The 22,665-nt window shown below is 51.1% G+C and overlaps 1 protein-coding gene across 2 annotated transcripts in view; it reads right to left on the bottom strand.

Moving 5' to 3' along the window:
- STK33 (serine/threonine kinase 33) overlaps window positions 1–22,665 on the bottom strand; it is a 198,404-nt gene that overhangs the window by 154,430 nt on the left and 21,309 nt on the right. The gene's annotated exons all lie outside the window — the stretch shown is intronic.

The raw sequence follows: 22,665 nt of genomic DNA, 5'->3' as shown, positions 1-22,665 counted from the left end.
GTTTCTGTCTACTATTAACAAAACAGCAAGTAAACCCAAAGATCAAATTGAAGAACATATGTCAAACTCATATCATACAAGCAAAGCACCAGGTTTTCAGTGGCTGCTAAGCAAGGCCATCTAAATAACTGGTGGGGTACAACAGGGGAGGGAGCCAGAGATTGAGTCTCAAGGGAAGAGATGAAGTAACACTTGATTACACACAAAAGAATCCCATTGCCAAGGACAGCAAGAGCCATGCCTGTACAAGTAAAAGGTAAATACTTAACTAAGGAAGCTGCTACTTAATGTTTCATAATGCTAAGAATACTAATTATAAAATATACCCTGCAGTTGGAATTGAACATTAAAAGGATCTGCCTAGTCTTTTTAAAAAGTAGCAAAAAGTCATGTTAACGTCATACTGGTACTGAATGCTTGCCGCGAGAACACTGGCTGGAATGGGTCGCAGAGACCATATTACTTGAGTCTTTTTTTATCTTCACTGGTTCCCAATTTGCTTCTGGGCCCAATTCAAGATGCTGACATTGACCTTTGAAACTCTTAAGGTAGGCTGGCTTGGGCCAGCATACCTTAAGGAGTACCTACTCCCCTCCCATACGAAACCTATCCCACCACCATGATCAAGTCCTGCTCTGGGTTCCCCTAATCATCTCAGGCTAAACAGGCAGCAATTTTAAAAAGAGCCTTCTCAACTGCAGCACTAAACTGGAATTCCCTCCCTGGAGACATTTGTCTCTCCCCCTCTATCATTGTCTTCTGCCAGCAGATGAAGATTTCTCTGTTTCTCTGGCATTCCCTTATGGATGCACCTTCTTGTTTCTTTTAATTACTGGTTATTATATACACACTGTTTTAAAAGTTAATTTAATTTAATTTAATTTAATTTCTTCAATTTATAGTCCGCCCTCCGCACACCAGTGGGCTCAGGGTGGATCACAACAGACTTAAAATACACCACACAACTAAACACAGCATAAATAATACATGTCATTCAGTTAAAATGTATACTACAACTATATAAATACAAATATAAAAACAAAGAACATGGCAGCACGTAAGCATTTTACAGCAACTATGTGAAGGACAAGAGGCAACATTAGGCAGGAGGGCATAAGATTTTAACTCCCCACCAAGGGGGGGGGCACCGCCTAGCATCAACCATATGCCTGGCGGAACAGCTCCGTCTTGCAGGCCCGGGGAAATGCCAACAAGTCCTGCCGGGCCCTGGTCTTGCAAGACAGAGCGTTCCACTAGGCTGGGGCCAGGGCCAAAAAAGCCCTGGCCCTGGTTGATGCCAGGCAGGCCTCCCTAGGGCCAGGGATCTTTAACAGATGTTTATCGCTTGAGCGAAGGGTCCTCTGAGGCTTATATAGGTTGTCTTTTTAACTGTGTGCCACCTTGAGAGCCTTAACTGAGTGGCAAGGTAGGGTACAAATGTTTTAAATAAATACATAAATATCAGCAAATGAGAGAATAAAGCAAATAAAACTTCATCTTCACTTTCAACTATAAAGGGCACGCAAGGTTTGAAGCTTCACTGATCTCTTCAAGAAAAAAATGTTCTATAGAATTAAAAAATCTCACAGAAGTTATTTCTCCTACACTGTATCTTTTTGACAAAAGTACTTAGAATAACCACCAGTGAGTATTCATGCTATAGGGAACATTGGAATGGATAACATCATACTCAGTATTAAGACAGTTGCTTGCTTGATGAAACTAACAGGATACTGTCCTTTTGAACTAGGTACATGAGGTTTTAGTTAAAAGTTTAGTTATCATTTTGGTTCCAGAATGATCAGGGTAAAATTTTCATAAAATCATAATTTACAGAACCTTGCTGGCTCCTATTGTAAAAAATGTGCATAATTGTACATATGTTAAAATAAATTAACTGATGTTAGTTGCATAATATATTCAATTGCCCAGTCATATAACGTATAAATTATTTATCTCAATTAACATTGGTATTAACAGAATTTTAAAAGAGTCAACTTCATTTGAATTGTTCAATGTTGGGCCGAGTTTCTAGAGTGGGATCAGATATGTTCTTGTGCCTGCAGTAATCATGGGCCCAAATAGGCCCGCTGCAAAGCATGGGAGCACTCCCAGGCCATGCGCGATGATGTCACTTCCTACAAGTGATGTCATTGCATCGCCCCTGAAGCACTACGGTGCTTCAAGTGCACATGAAAGAGAAAGGTGAGTGCTAGGTCTCCCCACACACACACACACACACCTGGACGGTAAGGGAACCTGCCAACACTGCTGTACAAAGATAAAGGTATTCTTCAGATTTTCTTATAAACCTCACAAAAAGAATATGGGAATACAACTTCCAGAAGACTTTTGGCTATGCTGTTGTGATATTTGAAAGACGAAGAGCATGACTCAGGATTCAGTCAAGGAAGCTCACTGGAAACGTCTTGGCAGCATCAAAGGAACATGTCCAAGGCCCGACCCGGGAGCCTCAGACTCCTTGGGCCCCTACCCCCCCCCGCCCCGGCAGCAACCATTACCCCCTTGCCACCTACCTGGGGGTCGAGGGGAGGGTGGCCGAGGGGGTCGCGGAGAAGGCCCCGCAGGGCAGCGTGCGGAGCGGCCCTTGCTCTCCCGAAGCGCTGGCCGCTGCCGCCGGCGCGCCGCCGGCCGAGGTCCCAGGCCGGCAGCTAGTGGCCCCCGCGGCCCCGCAGGGTGGCGCGCAGAGCGGCCCTCGCTCTCCCGAAGCACTGGCCGCCACCGCCGCCGCGCCGCCGGCCAAGGCTCCGGGCCGGCCGGCGGCGGCCTCCGCGGCCCCGCAGCAGCCCCAGCGTCGGGCTGCGCGCCGGCGGCGGCAACGGTGTCACGGCAGGGGAAAGGCCGGGGGCAGGCCGCTCCCGGCTGGGCCGAGCGGGCGGACGCCGGCACCAGCGCTCTCGATCAGCCCGGGCACCTCCCCGCCACAACAGGGGCGGGGAGGGGAGGGAGCCAACCGGGCCGGGCTGGATGCTTGGGCAGGGGCGGGCTGGGCTGGGCCGGGAAAGGCCCCACCAGCTGCCCGTCAGGGAGGGGGAGGGCAGCAGAGCCAAGGGGGCGAGAAAACCCCACGGAGCCCACCAACGGGCTGGGGCCGGGTGGGGCCGACGGGCAAGGCCACACCTGGCCCAGGTGGTAGGGATGGCCCTGGGTGGAGGAGCATGGGACAGGGGGTGGAGCTGAAGGAGGCAAAAGGTATTTAAGAGGGCTCCACAGGCTGGCCAGGGAGGAGAAGGAAGCCGGCTGCCCTGACATTAAGGTGCAGTCGGCTGGGTGGAGCCACGTGCTGCCTGGACCCCCGGTGCAGACAAGGGCCGCCCATATCTGAGGCCACCTGGGGAGAAGCCCTCGCGCTCTGGGCCTAGCAACGGCGGCCCGACACTCGCAGGACGGACCCGCCGAGGTGGCCCCGCCCCGCCCCGCCGCTATCGCCGCCAGGGGGCGCCCCTGCGCGTGACAGAACAGCTTTGAATAGACACTTGCATTCATTTTATTATTGGTTCAGCAAAAGCAGCACATTTAAAAGTACCAGCTAATCAACACAAACAAAAGACAGGCAAAATAGAAACCGTTTGTAAGACTTTGAAATTATGAGGATCAAGTGAATCATATTTAACATGAAGCAGATATTCTGGTGTTGCCGTATTTTTATTTTACTGTACTTGATCTCCTGTCATTGTTTCTGATAGTTAAATACTGTTGTAATCACAATTGAGAGACATAATAAAAATTACAAAATCATTCTAACTGCAAACTCTTCCCTCCTTTGCCCAAGCAGCACTCTTCTAAAGCATTAAATGCTATTACCATATGATAAGACTATCAGACTGCTATTTATACATCTTTAGATAATGTCATATATAAACTCAGCATAAGATGTGCTATATGTATATGTCTGTGAATCTACATGTATATTCCAAGCAAACACATTTCTCAGATATACACTTTGATGCAATTGCATCCCCATCCAAATCTCCTAAGAAAACAGACTTGTGAGGATTCTCCATTGCTGATGTGGCTGCTAACACCATGTAGTGGCAACAGGGTTTCCACATGGCAGGCTTCCCCACAGTTTCTCTCCCCAATCCCCCAATAGCAGCCAATCCCGCCCACATCATCAAGCCTTCTAGAGGTGTTTTAATTGGCAATTGAATATCATTACATAATAAAAGTCTGTGTATCAGGTTCTCAGAATTCCCAGTTCTCTTTTTTAAAAAAAGTCTCTAGCCCTTTTGCTGCAGAGATATGCCTTTCCCTTTATATATTCACAATGACAGGGCTTTTGGTTTGTTTTTTTAATGAAAATTGTGTAATCCACCTTAAATCTCAGAGAGAAAGGTAGACTATAAATAGCATAAATAAATAAAAATAAATAAGTTCTTAGAACCTGATATACAGATTGTTATAACAATAATTGCTAATTTAAAAAATTAAAAGCACTCTGGTGGCAGAGAGGAAATGGCTACTGCAAGGACATGGATGCTACGTAGGTGGGACCCAGGGTTACCAGATCCCCCCCAACCTAAAAACAGGGAAGGGTGCAGGGGCCATGGACAACACAAATGCCCATGTTCCCGGCCGATAACATTTCCAGCACAACTCAGAAGCAACAGGTCACACCAAGGTCAATTTAGTAAAAATTGGCCCCCAATACAGTTTTGGAGGTGATTTTTACTGAATCAGCCTTTACGTAACCTGTTACTTCTGAGCCGCACCAGAAATGACATCATCAGCATGAGTGCCCACATCCCCAGCCTGTGTCCTGGCCTGCCTCCTCCCATTTCCCCTCACCAGCCAGGTGAGTGGCAGAAGGGGGTGAGGGATCCCAGCAGGGGACTGGCAACCCTACCGGTACTGACAAAGTCTGACCTTTCCTACCAACATAGAAGACATCCAGGTTTTGCTGGGATCTTTCCCAAACTTCACAGCAAGGAAGGTTTGAGAAAGATTGGGAAAAAGCTGAGGAAACCCTGTGAGCTGCAGAAATTCCCAATGCTGGAAGCAAAAAAAAAAAAAGCACTTCTCCACAGCATTGAAGAAAAGGTCTCTGTTTCCAAGACATAATTTTTCTACACAAGAAAATGAAAGACTGACATAACCTATTAATATCATATAGCAGGACTGTTTGCCATCGGTAGTTAGCAATTTTATTCACTTTTTATTATATTGGATATTAACTCAAAAATGTTATTACATATTCTAATGAAAGGACAAATGCTTCTTATCTACCTCCTTTGTGCAGGATTTTTAAAACAGTTCTTTGTATCTTGTCTTACTAATAATGCACTATTTTATAGTGTTATCTGTAGAGGAAAGATAAAACAAGAGCTATTGGCTTGGTAGATTTTCATTTCATCTGGTGCCTAACATAAGAGGGAAAATCCCATCTTTGTGTATCTTGTACCTTCTGTTCCTAAAGTTCAGGTATAACATAAAGCATTCCAGTGCACAGGGAAATTTCAACACAAGAAAAATCTACTCAATATCAAAACAATGTACAATGATTACATGATTAACTGAAATGATCTGTCATTAACTTCAGCAAATCAACGGCTTTGAAAATGAAATACATAGGCCACACACAGTTATTATTATTCACCTGAAGCATTTTCCAGCTTATAATTATAATAAAGCTCTCAAAAAGACCAAATACCCCAAATAGTAATAAAATAGTATTCTAAAATGAAAGATCTGGAAAATTAAGACCATATAATACTAAAACCTCTACCAAAGTATGGAATTCTAATGTGAAATAGACCAAGTAAGAGATGATAGCTGTTATATACTCGCTGAGCTTCAGTCTGAGCCTAGGCTCCTAAAGCTCTCATTGCTATTGGCTGTCTTTTCTGCTGGCTGCATCCAATCCGTTATGTACAATAAAGTCCAATCACAGCTCTGTAAATATGTTACGTTATATATAGTTAATGCAAAATAAGGATTCTAACTTCAAGTGCCTATTGGTTGTTGGGTATTATCAGGGCGGGGTTTGTGTGTATATATTTGGATCATGTTGAGCTTGTGTTGTCTGTCTGTTCTGGCCTTCAATAAACATATTGTTCTGAGCTGAACTCATTACTGGCTGAAATCACTGTGAGAAAAAAGCTCAATATTTAATAATATCAATCTTACATTTTTCACCTCTAGGCATAATGAAAATAACCCACCAACAATGAACTTCTTCAGCGCTGAAAATTACATAACTAGATTGCAGGGCAACTGAGCCTCAGCTGTAGACTTTTTCTCAAATGGCATGGGCAGGACTTCAGGTGAAGAGGTCAAAAATGAGGATTTCTATGAGTGGATCTATAGCCATGACAATTCTTCTTTCTAGTTCTTCCATCCTTTGCAGCCTGTTCTCACTTGCTATAAACCAGTGGAAAGGGGTTAATTTGCAATAGGATGATTTTTCAGTATTACTTGTGTGCATATAAATCATTCCTGAATTAAGAGGAAGGAGTCCAGTCAAGACTAGACTATTCCGGAAGCTCTCCCCAGTGAATTACAAAATTCTGAAAAAATTCATTGGACCTCACATAAAGTAATTGCATCCAGAATAGAGTGGTATGTACATCTCTCTCCACTTAGCCACCAGCTTTCAAATCGATTAATAGTATTTTCATTTACAGACAACTTTTCACCCTTTATTCTTTCTGTGTTTATGTGCTCTATAATTACAACAAGGGATCCCAGGTCCCCCGGTGGGGGCAGGGGATCCCCTGCTTCCACTCTCCGTCCCCTGCCACCACTCACCTGGCCAGCAGGGGGGAAAGGCATGGGAACTGGCCTCCTGGACACACTCCTGAGGTGGTGCGATGACATCACTTCCACGAGTGATGTCTTTGCACCACCCTGAGAGCACTCCCATGCTTCATAGCTGGCTAATCTGGGCTCCAAATGGACCCACTGAAAAATGTGCATGCACTCCCATGTCTGTGCAATGGCATTACTACCCAGAGCAAAGACAAGGTGAATGCCACCCCCACCTCCACTGGGAGGGTAAGGGGACCTGGCAACACTAATTATAACCTCTAGCTAGAACACATTTTGGATGGCTTTTTCTTGAATGTAAGAGCCCCATGGCACAGAGTGATAAGCTGCAGTACTGCAGTCCAAGCTCTACTCACGGCCTGAGTTCGATCCTGGTGGAAGCCAGGTTCAGGTAGCCGGCTCAAAGATTGACTCAGCCTTCCATCCTTCCGAGGTCGGTAAAATGAGTACTCAGGTTCCTGGGGGTAAAGTGTAGATGACTGTGGAAGGCAATGGCAAACCACTCCGTGAAAAGTCTGCCAAGAAAACGTGATGTGACGTCCCCCCATGGGTCAGTAATGACTTAGTGCTTGCACAGGGGACTACCTTTACCTTATCTTCTTGAATGTGGGTACCAGTTTGGATCCCCAGTTTCTCTGTGAATTGTGAACTGTGAATTTTCAAACAACAAAGGAAATTTGTGCCAGAGCAGGAACTAGTTGGGGGCCATTATTAATAGACATGTTCTTTATTTCTGGATACAACAGTGACATATTTATAGTAATGCTTTAACAGGATATCCTAGTACCACAGGGTTGAAGATTTTCTATTTTACCAGTTCTGAACAATTGCTACCTACAAAATATAACTTCATACATATTATCTTACATATTCATTTATATAATATATACACATGTAATATATACATCATAGGGTTTTCAAGGTAGGGTTTTCAAGGGTGTTTAACCTCTATGCAGAGTATACCATAAGGAAAGCTGGATTAGATCTAGAAGAAGGTGAAAACTGGTGGGAAGAACATTAACAATTTGAGATATGCAGATGACACCACATTACTAGCAGAAAATAGTGAGGACTTGAAACGACTACTGATGAAGGTTAAAGGGGAAAGCACCAAAGCAGGATTACAACTGAACATCAAGAAGACAAATGTAATGACTACCGAGGAACTACACAATTTTAAAGTTGACAATGAGGAAATTGTAGTTGTTCAAGATTTTCTATTCCTTGGCTCAATCATCAACCAACAGGGAGACTGCAATGAAGAAATCAGAAGACTGAGACTTGGAAGAGCAGCTGTGAGGGAGCTAGATAAGATCCTTAAAGATAAAGATGTCTCTCTGGGAACCAAGATCAAAATAATCCAAACTATGGTATTCTCCATTACTATGTATGGCTGTAAAAATTGGACGGTAAAGAAAGCTGACAGGAAAAAAGTTGATTCATTTGAAAATGTGGTGTTGGAGGAGAGTTTTGCAGATATCATGGACAGTCAAAAAGACAAATAAGTGGGTACTAGATCAAATCAAGTCGGAATTCTCCTTAGAAGCTAAAATGACAAGACTAAAGCTATCGTACTTTGGTCACATCATGAGAAGACAAGATTCTCTGGAAAAGACAATAATGCTAGGAAAAGTGGAAGGCAGCAGAAAAAGAGGAATACCTAAAACGAGGTGGCTTGACTCAATAAAAGAAGCCATGTCCTCCAGTTTGCAGGATCTGAGTAGGTCTGTTAGAGATAGAACGTTTTGAAGGTCTTTCATTCATAGGGTCGCCATAGGTCGGAAACGACTTGACAGCACTTAATACACACAATATATGTAATATATATGTGTAATACATATGTAATATATACATATTACATCTGCTGAAAGCAAAAGGGAATATGGCCCCAACACCCTGCAAAATAGGGGGTCCAGTTAAAATTATTCATCCACGAAGGCTTATGGACCCTTCTAGATTCCAAAAGGCCTTGGGGGATTTTAGAATTCCAGACACATGCTCCATGGTAGCTGCTGTAGGAGTGTGGAACGTGAAGGTTCTTGAAGCTATTGACACCACTGCTCTTTGTCAACCCCTCCAGCACTTGGGACGGAAGCCAGCCCCATGGTTTATCACAGAGCTGACTGACTTAAAGAGGGTTGGAAAACATCGAGAAAGACACTGGCAAAAAACTTAACACGGAAGCAGATAGAGCATGCTACAGAACTGTCATGGACCAACCTGGCCCAGCAGAGCAGAGACTCAGAGGACTCTTCTGAGGGAGAGGCAGCTGGCGAACCTGACCTAGATCCACAGCCAGTAGCAGAGGCACTGCAGGAGGATGCAGTCTCTGAAGGCTCAGAAATAGATCCACAGCCAGGTCCCAGCACATCAGTTCCTCAGCTTCCCAGCCCTGGGACAGCAGCAGAGAGCCAGGCATCAGCCAGCTCTCCCCCTCAGCTTCCCAGCCCTGGGCTGGCAACAGAAAGCCAGGTGCAGGCCAGTTCTCCCCCTCCATCACCAGAACCTCAGGAGCACTGTCAGAGGAGGGCTAGGAAAGCCCTCCAAGCCAGAAGGCGCAGTGCCAGGCTAGCAGCACAGCACAGGCCCAGCATCATTAGTGATGATGAGTGCTTGCAGGAGCATGACTGAGACAGCCGGCAGGTGCATGCTATAGCACAAGCAGCTGAGCACTGTGAGGGTTAAAAGCAGCCGAAAAGGAACTGGCTGTGTGGAAGTAATGTATCTGCTTACTACTGACCTTGCTGCTGTGTTTGGAACTGATTCTCTTGTCTCTGACCTTGGCCTGTTCATGTGGATGTGTTTCTGGAACACCCCTTTGGACTTGAAGCTGTGAGTGTTGCCCAGTTGGTGCCTGAGCTTTGGAACTGTGCTTTGCCCTGCTCAGACAACTTGGGAGTTGACCCTTGCCTGCTGCCAGTGTGGGTCTGCAAATGGGACAAGAACCCACAGAAGGACCTATGAAGCAGAAATGAAAGCGGCAAAGACCCGTTATTTCTCAGCAACCATTGTGTTGGCTAGTTCATGGACATCCCAATTGTTTAAGATATCTCCTAACCCCTAAATCTGAATCTTTACAGTCCCAAGAACAGATAATCAGCTGCAAGGCCTTTGCTAAGTTTTTCACTGATAAAATAGCACTAATATGCTCTGATCTAGATGCTAGCTGCAAAGTAAACAAGATGGAAGAAATGCTTAATGTACCATCTGGCTTGCATTTGGTCTGCCTTGAACCAATTACAATGATAGATAGTAACAGGATCCTGACATCTATGAAAGCCACTAGTTGTACGCTCAATCCTTGCCCATCTTGGCTGTTAAAATCAAGTAAGGACTACATAAGTGAACCACTGAGGTTTATTGTAAATCAATTGCTAACTCAGGGCATCTTCCCCCAGCCACTCAAACAGGGGCTATCCATCTGCTAATTAAAAATCATCTCTAGACAAAAATGATGTGGCCAATTACCGCCCAGTCTCTAATCTGCCCTTTCTGGGCAAAGTGATTGAGAGCAGTAGCTGACCAACTCCAGATCTTCTTGGAAAACACTAGCACTTTAGACCCTTTGTAATCTAGATTCAGACCAGGACATGGGACAGAGACAGCACTACTAGCATTAATGGATGACCTCCAGCTAAATACAGACAAAGGCCATGCCTCCTTATTGCTCCTCCTGGATCTGTCTGCAGCCTTTGACACAGTAGACCATGCCATCCTGTTGAGGCATTTAGAGACAGAAGTGGGCATCAAAGGATGTGCACTGTACTGGTTTAAATCATTTCTCATTGAACAGACTCAAAGGGTTGCCATCAGAGACCAGCTATCTCCGAAATGGGATCTATCTTGTTGGGTTCTTCAGGATGTAATCTTATCTCCCATGTTATTCAACCTCTACATAAAGCCTTTAGAAGAACTAATTCACAGCTATGGAGTTGGATGTCACCAATATGCAGGTAACACCCAGCTCTGTATCTCACTATCCAGGTCCCCACAGGATGCAGTGGAAATCTTGGATCAGTGTCTGACAGCCGTGGTGAAATGACAGAAAACAAACAAATTGAAATTGAACCCAGGCAAGACTGAAGTGATGCTTGGTGGGAAGGCAGAGCTCTTGATTGAAGAACATTGTATTCCCCATTTTTGATGGAGTTTGTCTGACCCTTGCAGATTCAGTTAAGAGCCTAGGGATTATATTGGATCCAGTGCTATAACTAGAAAAACAAGTTAAGACAGCTGCCAAAAAAGCCTTTTACAACTTCACTCTAGCCTGGAAGATGGCTTCTTACTTCAACATGGCCAACCTGGCCACCTGGATCTATGCTATGGCAACATCAAGACTTGACTATTGTAATGCACTATACATAGGTCTCCCATCCAAATTAACTAGGAGACTCCAATTGACGCAAAATGCTGCAGTGTGATTGTTATCAGGAGCGAGCAGGAGCATGAACATCACCCCTATTCTACAGTCACTTCATTGTCTACCTATCAGTTACGTGCTCAGTTCAAGGTATTGGTTATCACATGCAAAGCTCTTCATGGCCTTGGTCCATCATTCCTTTGGGACTGCTTCCCTCCTTATGTTCCTCCACGGCAGCTTCTCTCATCTGAATAGGGCCACTTGCAGGTGCCACTCTGCACATGAGCGAAATCAACAGCAGCCCGTACTCGGGCTTTCTCTGTGATGGCCCCTATCCTGTGAAACAGCCTGCCTAAGGAGGTCAGGAGAGCCCCCCCCCCCTAACTTTCCACAAACGATGCAAAACCAAATTAGTCAAAAAGGCTTTTGTATTGTAGGGAGGGGGGTCTCAGATACTTTGCTAATGAGTTAAGGGCTATAGACTTCAACACTACGTTACCTTATGTACTATCTGTTTTTTTAAAAATATATGCTCCTATGAGCTACCTGTGCTTCATGTTGTCTAATGTCAGCCCTAGAATTGTTTATGTTCTGTTTCAGCATTTCTTCAACTCTGTATTAGATTCTTCTTACAAATGCTAAACTTGTGTTTTATTTACCCTATGGCATTATTATTGGAAATATCCTTGAAAGTGGTTGTACTAATCTTACACTGTGTAATCCACCTTGAATCTCAGTGAGAAAGGCAGACTATAAATGACATAAATAAATAAATAAATAAAATATATTAGTAAACTAATATATTTAAAACTGTTTTATATACATACAAAAACATAGAGTTAAAAATTTATACAATATAACTATGGAAAACACATCAGGCCCAATCCAAAGAAAGCTGATAATGCATTGCTGTGCAAACAGATAATTGTGCCTAGTATATACAGGATCCCATAGATTGTGCATGCACTACCATGTTTACCTATTTTTCTTAAATCATATCAGTCTTCTGAGCTTAATGGATCTTCCAAACCCATTTCATTGAACATGTGTCCAATTCCTATAGCCCTAGTGAGCCCTCTTTTCCACATTCTCAGCTGTAGCATATCCTTCAGTGGAACTTTACATACATATATGCATAATCCATACTCTCTACACACACTCTATGCCCCTCCTCTACCCCACTCCTTTTTACCTTTCCATCCAAATGCAGAAATAACTGGGTCCACTGCTATTAGGGAAATGTTTCTCCCATTCCAACATTCCTAATTGAGCTGAAACCCATACTTTAGAATACCTCCAGCACTGCTTATTTAGCAACCTATTTCTAACAGGTCTTGTCCAATTATAGGAGCTCCTCACACATCTATGCAAGAAAGCCACTTTCTCAGTTTCAGAAATACTGTATTACCATGTTCCAGAAATCTTTTCTGCATGAAGTTCAGTAGATTGGGGTGGGGGGGGGGGTCAGCTCCGACAAGATGGCCGCCTAGAGAGTGGGCTCCGGCTCAGCCACTCCTCAAAGCTATGTTCTAAAGCACTTAAAGCATTCAAAACAAGCTACTATGAAGGGGAAAATCGACTGTAGCAACAAAAAACAGAATCTTAAATCGGCAAAGCGTTTAAATGAGTATTTTGCAGCAATGCAGCAAGCAGAGGCATTAGAGGAAACAGTGGAGTCAGCAGAGGAAACGGCGGCCACTGCTGAAAATGCTGAAAACGCGGTGAGTTTTCAAGAAGCCCTTTCTTTAGACCCAATGCTTAAATCACTCGTAATAAACCTAGAAAAAAGCATTCTGGGCAAAATCTCTAACCTCTTAAAGCCGCTTATGGAGCAGATTTCTGAACTAAAACTTGCCATGAATAACGTTATCCAAAAAACAGATCAAGCACTAGATCTCAATCAAGCAATGAAAGATATCAGTGAGTTCCAAAAAGAAAATGATCGCGTGCAAAACAGAGTTCTACAATTAGAATTTCAAGCAAGGAGCCATAATTTAAAAAACAGGGGCTTTGAAGAGAATGTTAATGCAGATACAGACCTAGCATCATTTTTGACTAATTAGCCAGCCTCAGTATTACAGCTAGAGGATAGATCTGCTTCGATTATATCCAAGTTTATAGAATCGGCTCTCCAAATGCAGAAAAAAGAAGAAACCCTAGAGACATAATCGCAGTCTTTTATGACTGGAAAGTACGGGAAAAAGTGTTTGAGCTAGCCAGGGCAAAAAAATTGTTTGTATACAGTGATGCATTCATTACGGTATATACAGACTTACCTAAAGAAATCTTGGAAAAAAGAAAGCTTCTGGAGAACTGGAGAACTACAGAAAGCTCAAGTAAACTACCATTGGATTAATTTCTGCAAACTCCAGATTAGACACAACGGAAAATTTCTTTATGCAGCAGATCAAGAGATGGGCTACCTTTTGCTTCAAAAAAATGGTATCTCAACGCCTATAAAAACAGAAATAGGATCTCAGAAAAGAAAAAGGAGCTACCCAACAACACCGCAGAAGAACAGCAAAATCCCTGTTCGCAACAATTCCTGAAGGGACTCTTTTTTACTAAATAACTCTTTAAAATGCTTTGGTCAATATTAAGATTTTTTTTCTTTTTACAATCGCACAGCTTTGGGGAATGGCTAAGTATTAGTCTGCCCAATAGCCTTCAATTAAGAAAGCACTTTTTACTGTTCTAACAAAACAACCCTGGTGAAGACTTAAACCTAGGGTTATAAAGGGCTGTTTAGCAAGTTAGTTTACTAGTTAAGAGTAAAGAGATTAGATAAAGTTAATAGAAATAGCTGTTTATAGAATTAAAATTAACTATTTGCAGCCCAATCCTAAGAAGGGCGTGGAAAGTGAATAGGAACCAAACTAAGGCTTGCGACCGCGTATCTGGGCTTTACGCCCGCGTAAGTCGCCCTCCGCCCGCGCTGGGACGCGGCGCTGGCCCGCCGGCGGGCTTGCACTGGCGGAAGCCTCAGCCGGGCGGAGGGCGACTTACGCGGGCGTAAAGAGGAAGCCGGGCGGCGGCGTAGGAGTGGCGTAGAGCCCTGTGCCAGCGTGGGGGGAGGGTGGGGCCGGAGTTAGTCCGCTCCCTAAGCCCCTCCAGAAGCGGGAACGCCCACAGCGGCGCAAAAAAGCTACGCCACAGAAAAAGAAGGCGTAGCCCATAGGCGTCCATGGAACGGCAAAAAATCAGCCCCCTCTCTGAGCGCCCAGCCCCGCCCCTATGGCCCGAAGGAGCATAGGATGAGAACTATCCCGGGGACCAATCAGCGTGCGCGCCCGGCGTGGACGAGCCCCCCTCTCTGCACCCAATCATCTGAGAACCCGCCCTACAAAACATCCGGCCAGCGCCGCCCAAACCCCCAGGTAAGTGAGCACTCTGCCGGAGGCTCTGCCCGTCTGCTGAGTGGCATTGCCCCTTTGAAAACCGAAACGGGCTGAGGGCATTCACATTGGCAGGCGCAGAATGCACTCGGGGGACTTTGCGAAAAAGTGGGGGAACTTCTCGTAAAGGGGAAGAGGTGCAAATGTCTGCCTAACTCCCTTTCTACCGTGATAGAAAGAATGACTCAACATCTAACTGGACTCATGCACGCTAGTTGCTTCTAACTAAGCACAAACAAACTAACCCTTCCGTGACAGAAGGGAATGACACTTTGCAAATTAACCGCATGCTCTCCCGTTTCCTTGCAGGTGCCCTGACTCTGGCGCTCCCACCTGGTGATGACTGACGGAGCACTGACAGGTGAGGAGGAGGTGGGGGGGCGTTCCGCAGATTAGCGCAAACCGCCCATTCACCTGAACCCACCCGCTCACTTGCCGCTTTGGGTGAGGCCCAGCAGGGGTGGGGGGCAACCATGGCCGCCCCTGGCTGCCTCAGAGGCAGGCGCCTCGAAAACCACATGTGACCAGGTGTTTGTTGTGACCAGCTCATTCCCTCCCATAAAGGTAAAGGCTTCCCAAGGCTGAGTGCATCCTCGCCAGACTGTCAGGCATCAGCTGCTGCCCTCGACCATGTGCAACCCCCCCGGATGGCGGAGTGTGGGGCTTGCCTCAGCAGTAGAATGAGGTAAAGCCCACATGTGTCTTTTTCTCCCGCAGGCACGTCCAGGGCATGGCTGCTCCCCCGCGCCCCGCCCTCCCCAAACATCTCTGACGGACGGTTGGCTGCAGCCCAGGAAGCACCATCGCGCCGCGGCCTGCATCCCAGCCCCGCCCCTCCGAGCGGGAAGGAGGGCTGTGTGGAATGCTCCGGCTCCCTCGCCAGCCTAAACGCAAGCCCGCTTTTTCCAGTGCAATAAAACGAGATGTACAACAACTGCCTTCTGTGTCTGCGAGTCTGACTTCGTCCTCCGCCCCTCCCCCAACACTCCCGTCACATATCTCCACCTGCACATTGCCACAAATGTATCCGACACACCCCGTCTTGCCTCCCCGCCCCCTCCCTCCCCTCACAGTAATGCCCCCTCCCTCCCTCCTCCTCCCCCCCTCCTCTGTATTTGACCAGTGTCTGTACCACCCATCTGCCGAAGAGAACTTGATTCTCAGAAGCCTATGCTACAATAAAATTGGTTAGTTTTAAAGGTGCTACGGGACCCTTTTTGAATTCGCTACCACAGGCTAACACGGCTAACCCCCCTGCATCTATGGCCAGGTAGAGGGTTGGGGCGGGGCATGTGAGCGGGGAGGGGGATCGATCCCTGGTGGGGAGAGTAGCTGGCACCCGATAAGCCAGGGAGAGGGTGGTGCGAGCTGCCGCTGCAAGGGGGCGGGAGATGGCAGGGGAAACGGTCCGCTCGCTGGAACCCTAGCCCCACCAGTGGAGAATCCAGGATGGTGGCAGGCGGATGCCATATCCCGGGCAGGAGGTCTCGCGCGCCTGGGGAGGGACGCTCCCATTGCAGCCGCAGCCCCAGCAACACAGTCCCGTGAGCGGCCGCCTCCCAGAGTGGGTCCAGCCCCTCGGGCGTCTGCAGCAGCCCCATTGGTCATTCCAACACCTTCCACCCCAGGGCGTCCTGCCTTGCATCCAATCCTGTGGGGCAGTTGCGAGGCCCCCGCACCAACGCAGCGTGGTTGTTGGGAGGGAAGGGGTGCGTCCGAGGCTGCCTGTGGCTCCGCCCTGGCCCGGCACCGTCTCCTGCGTTCAGCAATTGTGGCCGCTCGCGTTGCCCTGCCGAGGGGGGAACCACTCCTAGGCTGCCAGCCCTGCCAATCCTGCAGGGAAGGCCGCTGGCCCCGCCCACAGGGGCAGTGGAAGAGCGCACCAGCTGCGCAAAGTGGCCAAAATGCGGGAGCCCGAGGCCCCCCGGCTGGCTGCTACAGCGCGCCCCTCCCCCGGACGGGCTATGCAGGCTGGGTGGCCACCCCAGGCCCCGGGAGGGCCCCCCGATGGCAGGTTGCGTGACTGCCCCAGCTCAGGGCGGCATGCCAGGCAGGGCAGGTGCATTAGGGCAATATGGAAGACATGCCAGAGCGGCCCCTGGCCAGTCCTTGTGCATCCTAAGCACCCCCCCCCCTCTTGGAAGGGATGCGCTGTCACCGCGGGCCTGGTCATGCGCTCATGGTGCCAGGGCAGAATATGGCTGGCAATTCACCAAAGTATCGCAGGCAGACACGGGTCCATGGGTAGATGAGCTTTATTCCCAGTCCCACGGCGCACCGTACAGCCAGGCCCAAGGGTTCGCATCCTGCAAGGATGCACCTGAGCAGCACAGCATCCCCGAAAGGGAAGAGGGCCCTGGGGCCATAGGAAGCCAACCACCACGGCCCCCTCCCCTCCAACCCACAGGTCTGAGCCGGGGGGCCTGTGCTGAACCTATCCATGAACTATGCAGCTGCCAGACAGAAGATAGGGAATTGTTACATCTCAGACCCTCCAAGGTCATGCCGGCGGGCGGTGTAGTTCGGTGGGCAGCACAGAAACACTATACCCACAGCGGTTCTGGCTGCATGGAGGGCGACGGGTGGCGGGAGCAGTGGGCGGCCAGGCTCGGGGCCCAGCTCATTGCCAAGGCAGCCGGGAATGACCTCCTGGCAGATGAGGGTGCGATGACTGCGCGGCCAGTTTACCTGGAGGAGCTCTTCCCTGGCCGTGCGGAGGAGGCCCACCTCATACGAGCGTGGCTAGACGCGGCGCTGTGCGAGGTGGAGCATGACCTCCTAGAAGAGGAGGTGGCTGCGGGCCCCGCGCGCAGTAAGTCGGGGTCCTCGGCGTCATCTGGGGGGCCTCCTCCGCTGCCACAGAGGGCAGGCCGTAAGGGCCCGGAGGTGTCCCAGCCACTTCCGTCGAGGCGCAGGTTGCAGGTGCTTGCAGCACATGCCGGGCTGCCACCAATGGGTGCCCCCCTCCCTCTCTCCCCCCTCTGCAGGGACCATCAATGACAGGTGGATGGCTGCCATGGACCGGGTTCACGGGGCATTCCAGCAGGCGCGGGCAGCGGCACCATGTGAGTCTCGACAACAGGAGGGGCACAGGCATGTGGGGTGGGGCGGCCTGCGGCCGCGACGACAACCCCAGAGCCCACAGGGGCCCTGACGCTCCCATCCCCCACCTCTTGCCCCCACAGCGGCGCCCGCCCGGAGCCCCTCGCCAGATGAGGAGGAACTTGGGAGGGGCTTCACCGCCTGGTCTCCACCCCGCTACCCGCCACCTGCTGAAGACCCAGAGGGTGACCCAGTGGAGGGGCCTGGCATGAAGCGGCCGAAGCTGGAGCCCGTCCCCGCGGACGGACGGGCAGCTGCCGATATGCCATCCCAGGCGCAGGCATCTGGAACCCCAGCCGGGCCCCTGCTCTGTAATGGGGATGCCGTGGCGGGGCCACTGGCCTCCCCCTGCTCCGACGCGCTACCTAGCCCTCACCCTCCTGGCTGCTGAGGCCGGGGTTCTGGGTTGGCAAGCTGCTCTCTGGGCGCCTGATGCGGCCCTGGAATCGATTGGGAATAAAGCCAAGTTCGTTAACCGCTCTTCCAGTGCAGCCCATCCATGGGGGGCGGTGGCTGCTAGCCGGGGCGACTTTCCCATGCTCTCTACATGCAGTGGTCGAGGGAGCGGGGACTCGGAGGGGCCGCCTGGGACACCATAGGGGCGTAAAGGGCGAGTGTTTGGCCGGCCGAGCCCCCCATGGCCAGGCATGGCCCTCAGCGCGCAGCATGCCACAGGTGCTCCGCGACCCTGTCTCGCACAGCTCGGTCATGCTCCTGGGGCTCTGCAGGGGCGTCAGGAGAAAGGTGACCGGCGGGCGGCAGCCAGGGGTCCTCGCCTGGGCCCTCTGTGGCTGGCAAGGGGAGCTGCTGGCGCACGGCAATATTGTGCAGCATGACACAGGCAGCCACGAGCTTGGCGACGGTGAACGGCTGCATGGCCAGGCGGCCGCCCGTGTGATGGAGGCATCTGAAGCGCATTTTCAGCTGACCGAAAGCACGTTCGATCACCATCCTCGTGCGCCGGTGGGCCTGGTTGTAGTTGGCTCTGTCGGCGGGCTCATCCGCAGGGTATGGCGTCAGGAGGTAAGGCAGCAATGGATAGCCACGGTCACGTGCAAGGGGAGGCGGTGTTAGGATCTCCCTTCCCATCCCGGTCCCCTCACAGCTCCCCCACCAACTCCTGACCTAGGAGCCAGCCTCTCCCCTCAGGCCATGATGACAGGAGCCTGTTCAGGCCGGAGGTGGTGAAGATCTGTGCATCGTGGACGCTTCCCGGGAACTTGGCAACGAGGTCCGTGAAGATCCCCTGGTGGTCACAGGCTGCCTGGACATTGATACTGTAGAACCGGTGCCGATTCCTGTAGACCTGCGGCTCCTCTCTGGGAGCGCATATGGCCACATGCGTGCAGTCGACTGCTCCAATCACATTGGGGAAGCCTGCAAGGGAGGAGAAGCCAGCCCGGATGGGTGCCAACTCTGCCTCTGAGGTGGGAAAGTGGATGTGCTTGCGGATCCGACCAACTAGGGCGTCCAGGAAGGCATGCAGGCAGCGGCTGGCGGATGACTGGGAGACCTCCAAGGCCTCAGCCATCACTCCCTGGAAGGAGCCGGTCGCAAGGTAGCAGAGGGACAGCAGGACCCTCTGGAGGACGGGGATGCCCCGGGGAGCCGCAGCTTGCCCCTGAAGGGCGGGCGCGAGCTCCTCGCACAGAGCCTGTATGGCTGCCCTGTCCAGACGGAAGCGGTCCAGGCAAGTCATGTCGCCCAGGAGCAGGGATGGCACCCTGGCCTGGAACCGGCGGCGGCGTCTGAGGCGGCGCCGCCTGAGGGCCGCTCGGACAAACACGGCTGGCAGGAGGTGGCTGGTCCGGATGGCTGGGAGCCGCGGCGGCAGTGGTGGGCACCAGGCGGGGATGATCGAGGTCCTGCCTGGAAGGAGCGCAGGTTGAGTTCCAGCACCCTGAACCCCCCCCCCACGCACCTGGAAGCAGCAGGCCTACCGGTCTCAGCGGCCCGTTGCAAGTGGTGCTCAGGAGCAGGTCCTCTGTCCGCTGCATGGGCCGTCCCAGCCACCCTTCCCGGTCCTGCACCGCCTGTGCCCTCCTCCATCTTGCCGAGGGGATGGGTGGGCACATGACTAGGTGGCTGGTTCCCACCACTTATCTCGGGGACCGGACATTCCAGCGGGCACTACCCCCATGTCTGCTGAGAGCACTAGTGGCGGCGGAAGCCAGCGCCAGGCAAACTGGACGGAGGCCGAGAGAGTGCTGCTTTTTGGGCTCGTGGTGGAGAATGCGGAGGTCGCCCTGAGCACGCACAGGGGCGCCTCGTCCCGGTCTCGACGACGGGCATTCTGGCAGATGGCAGCTGACAGGGTCTCGGCTGTGGGCAACGCGCCCCGCACTGCTCACTCGGCAATGAAGCGCTGGAATGATTCTTTCGGGCCCGCGCACAAACGAGTGCGCCTCCTCATGTCTCAGGGGGTTCCTTATGAGCGGGCCCTTGACGAGGGGCTCCCAGGCCCAGAGGCGGTCATGTGAGCGGTCATCCCGGAGGCGGTGGTGGGCGGCCTGGGCGTTGAGGTCCTGCCCGGTTAGTATTTGTGGATTCAGGGAGGCGAGGGGGGGGAACGCATGGATCGTGGCACATGTGTGACAGGGCCTCTTCCGTGAGTAGGCACGGCCCCTGAGGGTCCAGACCCAAGCCAGGCGGAGGCAGAGGCAGCGGAGTCTGTGCCCCCCCTGGCAGAGAGCGGGGCCCAGGAACAGGCAGCCCTTCCACCGCTACAGCAAGCCCCTGCTGCCAGCGACGAGGAGCCTCAACCGGGCCCGTCGGGGGGCATGGATCCGGAGCACGGTATGTATCTGTGGCCCTGCTGCTGGTGGGGCCAGGGACCGGCTCGGCCACCGGCCTCGGCCACACATCCAAGGCCCCTCATGGCGCCGACCGGTCTCAAGACGAGGGGCTGCGGCCGCAGCTGGAATGGGTGTGCTTGGCCCTGCTCGGTGGCCTGTGGCAGCCCATGTTGGGCCGCTGCTCTTCCCTCCCTTGGGCCTCTTCCCACCCATGTCTCGCTCCAGCAGGGACCATGCGCCTGGAGATAGGCGGGGAGGTGATTGCCCAGCTGCGCGAGCTGCCACCCTCCCGGAGGACCTCTGCTGCCGGAGCGGCTCTCCTGCAGTCGCTCGGCTTCCCTGTGTCGGTGGAGGGTGAAGGTGGCCCTGGGACTCCACCGGTTCAGGACACCTCATCGACAGAGCCGCTCGAGGAGCTGTCCCAGCCTGCAGCACCATCCCCTCCAGCCCCCCCCGCCCCCGGGTGCCATGGGCCGTGTGCGAGAAGGACCTGGCTCCACCTCTGAGGGGGAGGGGCCCATGGAGGGGGTCCTTCCAGGCGCACGGGCTCGCGGCCCCCGCCCTGCCCAGCGGCTTCCCCCGACACTAGCCGCAATGTGGGCGGCAATCGAGAGGGAGCGGCTAGAGGTGCACGCTGCATGGGAGGAGGCGAACAACCGCGGCCGGGAGTTCATGGCTGCGGTACTGGAAGTGGGAGAAGGGCTCCGTGCCTCTCAAGCCCGTGCCGAAGCCCTGCTCGGGTGGCTCGTCGCCATCCTCGACCCTCCGGCCCCGCCCGCTGCAGCAGCTCCACCCGCCCCAGAGGCACCCCTCCCTCGGGCCCAGTTGCGTGCGAGAGGCCGGGCCCGTGGACGGCCAAGGGGGTCCGGCCGCCGGCCTCGCCGGTGACCGCCGCTGCCGCCTTGGGGGTGGGGTGGGGTGTTTTGCTGCACAGGCGGCTCTCCTACACGCCTCCCCTTCCTCACATCTGCTGGGGGAGGGGGGATGATATAATAATAAAGGCTGATTTCTGTGCAATGGGTGTCTGTGTTCTTTGCCTTGGGATGGGGACGAGGGGGCAGGCCCGCTGTGTCTGCCTCTTGGTGGCGGCCTCAGGCCAGCCCTCCCCTTCGGCGCCACTTGGGGGCTGTCCCCTGCTGCCAGAGACTGGCTGCTGCCCTGGATTCCTCATGGCAGGGCGCCTGCCAGTCCCATGCCAACCTCTCGACACGGCCGCCACGGACTTGGTGTTACATTGGGCAAACGGGGGAGAGGCTCCTCAGACCACGCCCACCCCTCTCCTTCCCAACTGCGAGCCCTGCCCGACGCACGAGCCGAGGCAGTCTGCCGGCATGGGCGCGGTTTGCCTGCTGCTCTGGGGCCTGGCCGGGATCGCGTGCTGCCCATAGGCTGCGCCTTTCCTGGCCCCTCCCCCTGCCGCTTGTCAGGAACAGCGCCCTTTGGCTGCGCCTGGCGGCGGCCGCGCATCACACCCGCCCACAACACTTTCTGGTTCTCCAAATTTGCATCTCTGCGCTGCTGCGGGCGCCGCTGCGGCCACACTTTGCTGGCACAGGATCCGGCCCGGCGGCGCCGCCACACCACCAGTGCAGCCGCGCCGGCGTTGGGGCCGGCCATAGGATTGCGCTGTTAGTATAGTAAGGGTTCATATAGGTTAGTTAGGAGATATTATTTTATAAATAGATTTAGTAGTTAGTTGAACAGTTTTTAATAAAAAGTACTGAATATCAGAATTCAGAGTTATAGTGTAACATTTATTCAACAACTTATTTCCACTATAGTTAAATATTAAAGTTCGTTATCTGAAAAGTAGTAAATTTGAATTACTGTTAACTGCATTGTTATAACTAAAGAGAAACATTTATCTTTTTATATATTCAACACAAGATGTATCTCTTTTTTTTAGTACTTGATATTAGACATAATCTCATTTATTTTTCTGTATATTAAAGGCTGGACTTGGTAGCATCTGTAACCAAAAAGAGGGAACAAAGAAAACAGAAACAGAAGTGCATAGGAATAGAAGGGTAAAACTACTGCACAAAAAGCTAATTCAACATATTTCTGGCATCAAATAGGTAAGCGTAAACTAAACTCAATGTCACTACAATCCAAACTAAATATCCTATCCCAGAACATTCACGGACTTAATAACCCAATCAAGAGGAAACACATATTAAATAGCTAGGCTAAACTCACTACAAACAATCTTTTTGCAAGAAACTCA

This window comes from Eublepharis macularius, chromosome 2, assembly GCF_028583425.1.
Source record: "Eublepharis macularius isolate TG4126 chromosome 2, MPM_Emac_v1.0, whole genome shotgun sequence".
NCBI lineage: Eukaryota > Metazoa > Chordata > Lepidosauria > Squamata > Eublepharidae > Eublepharis > Eublepharis macularius.
This window is presented reverse-complemented; position numbering and strand designations above follow the sequence as displayed.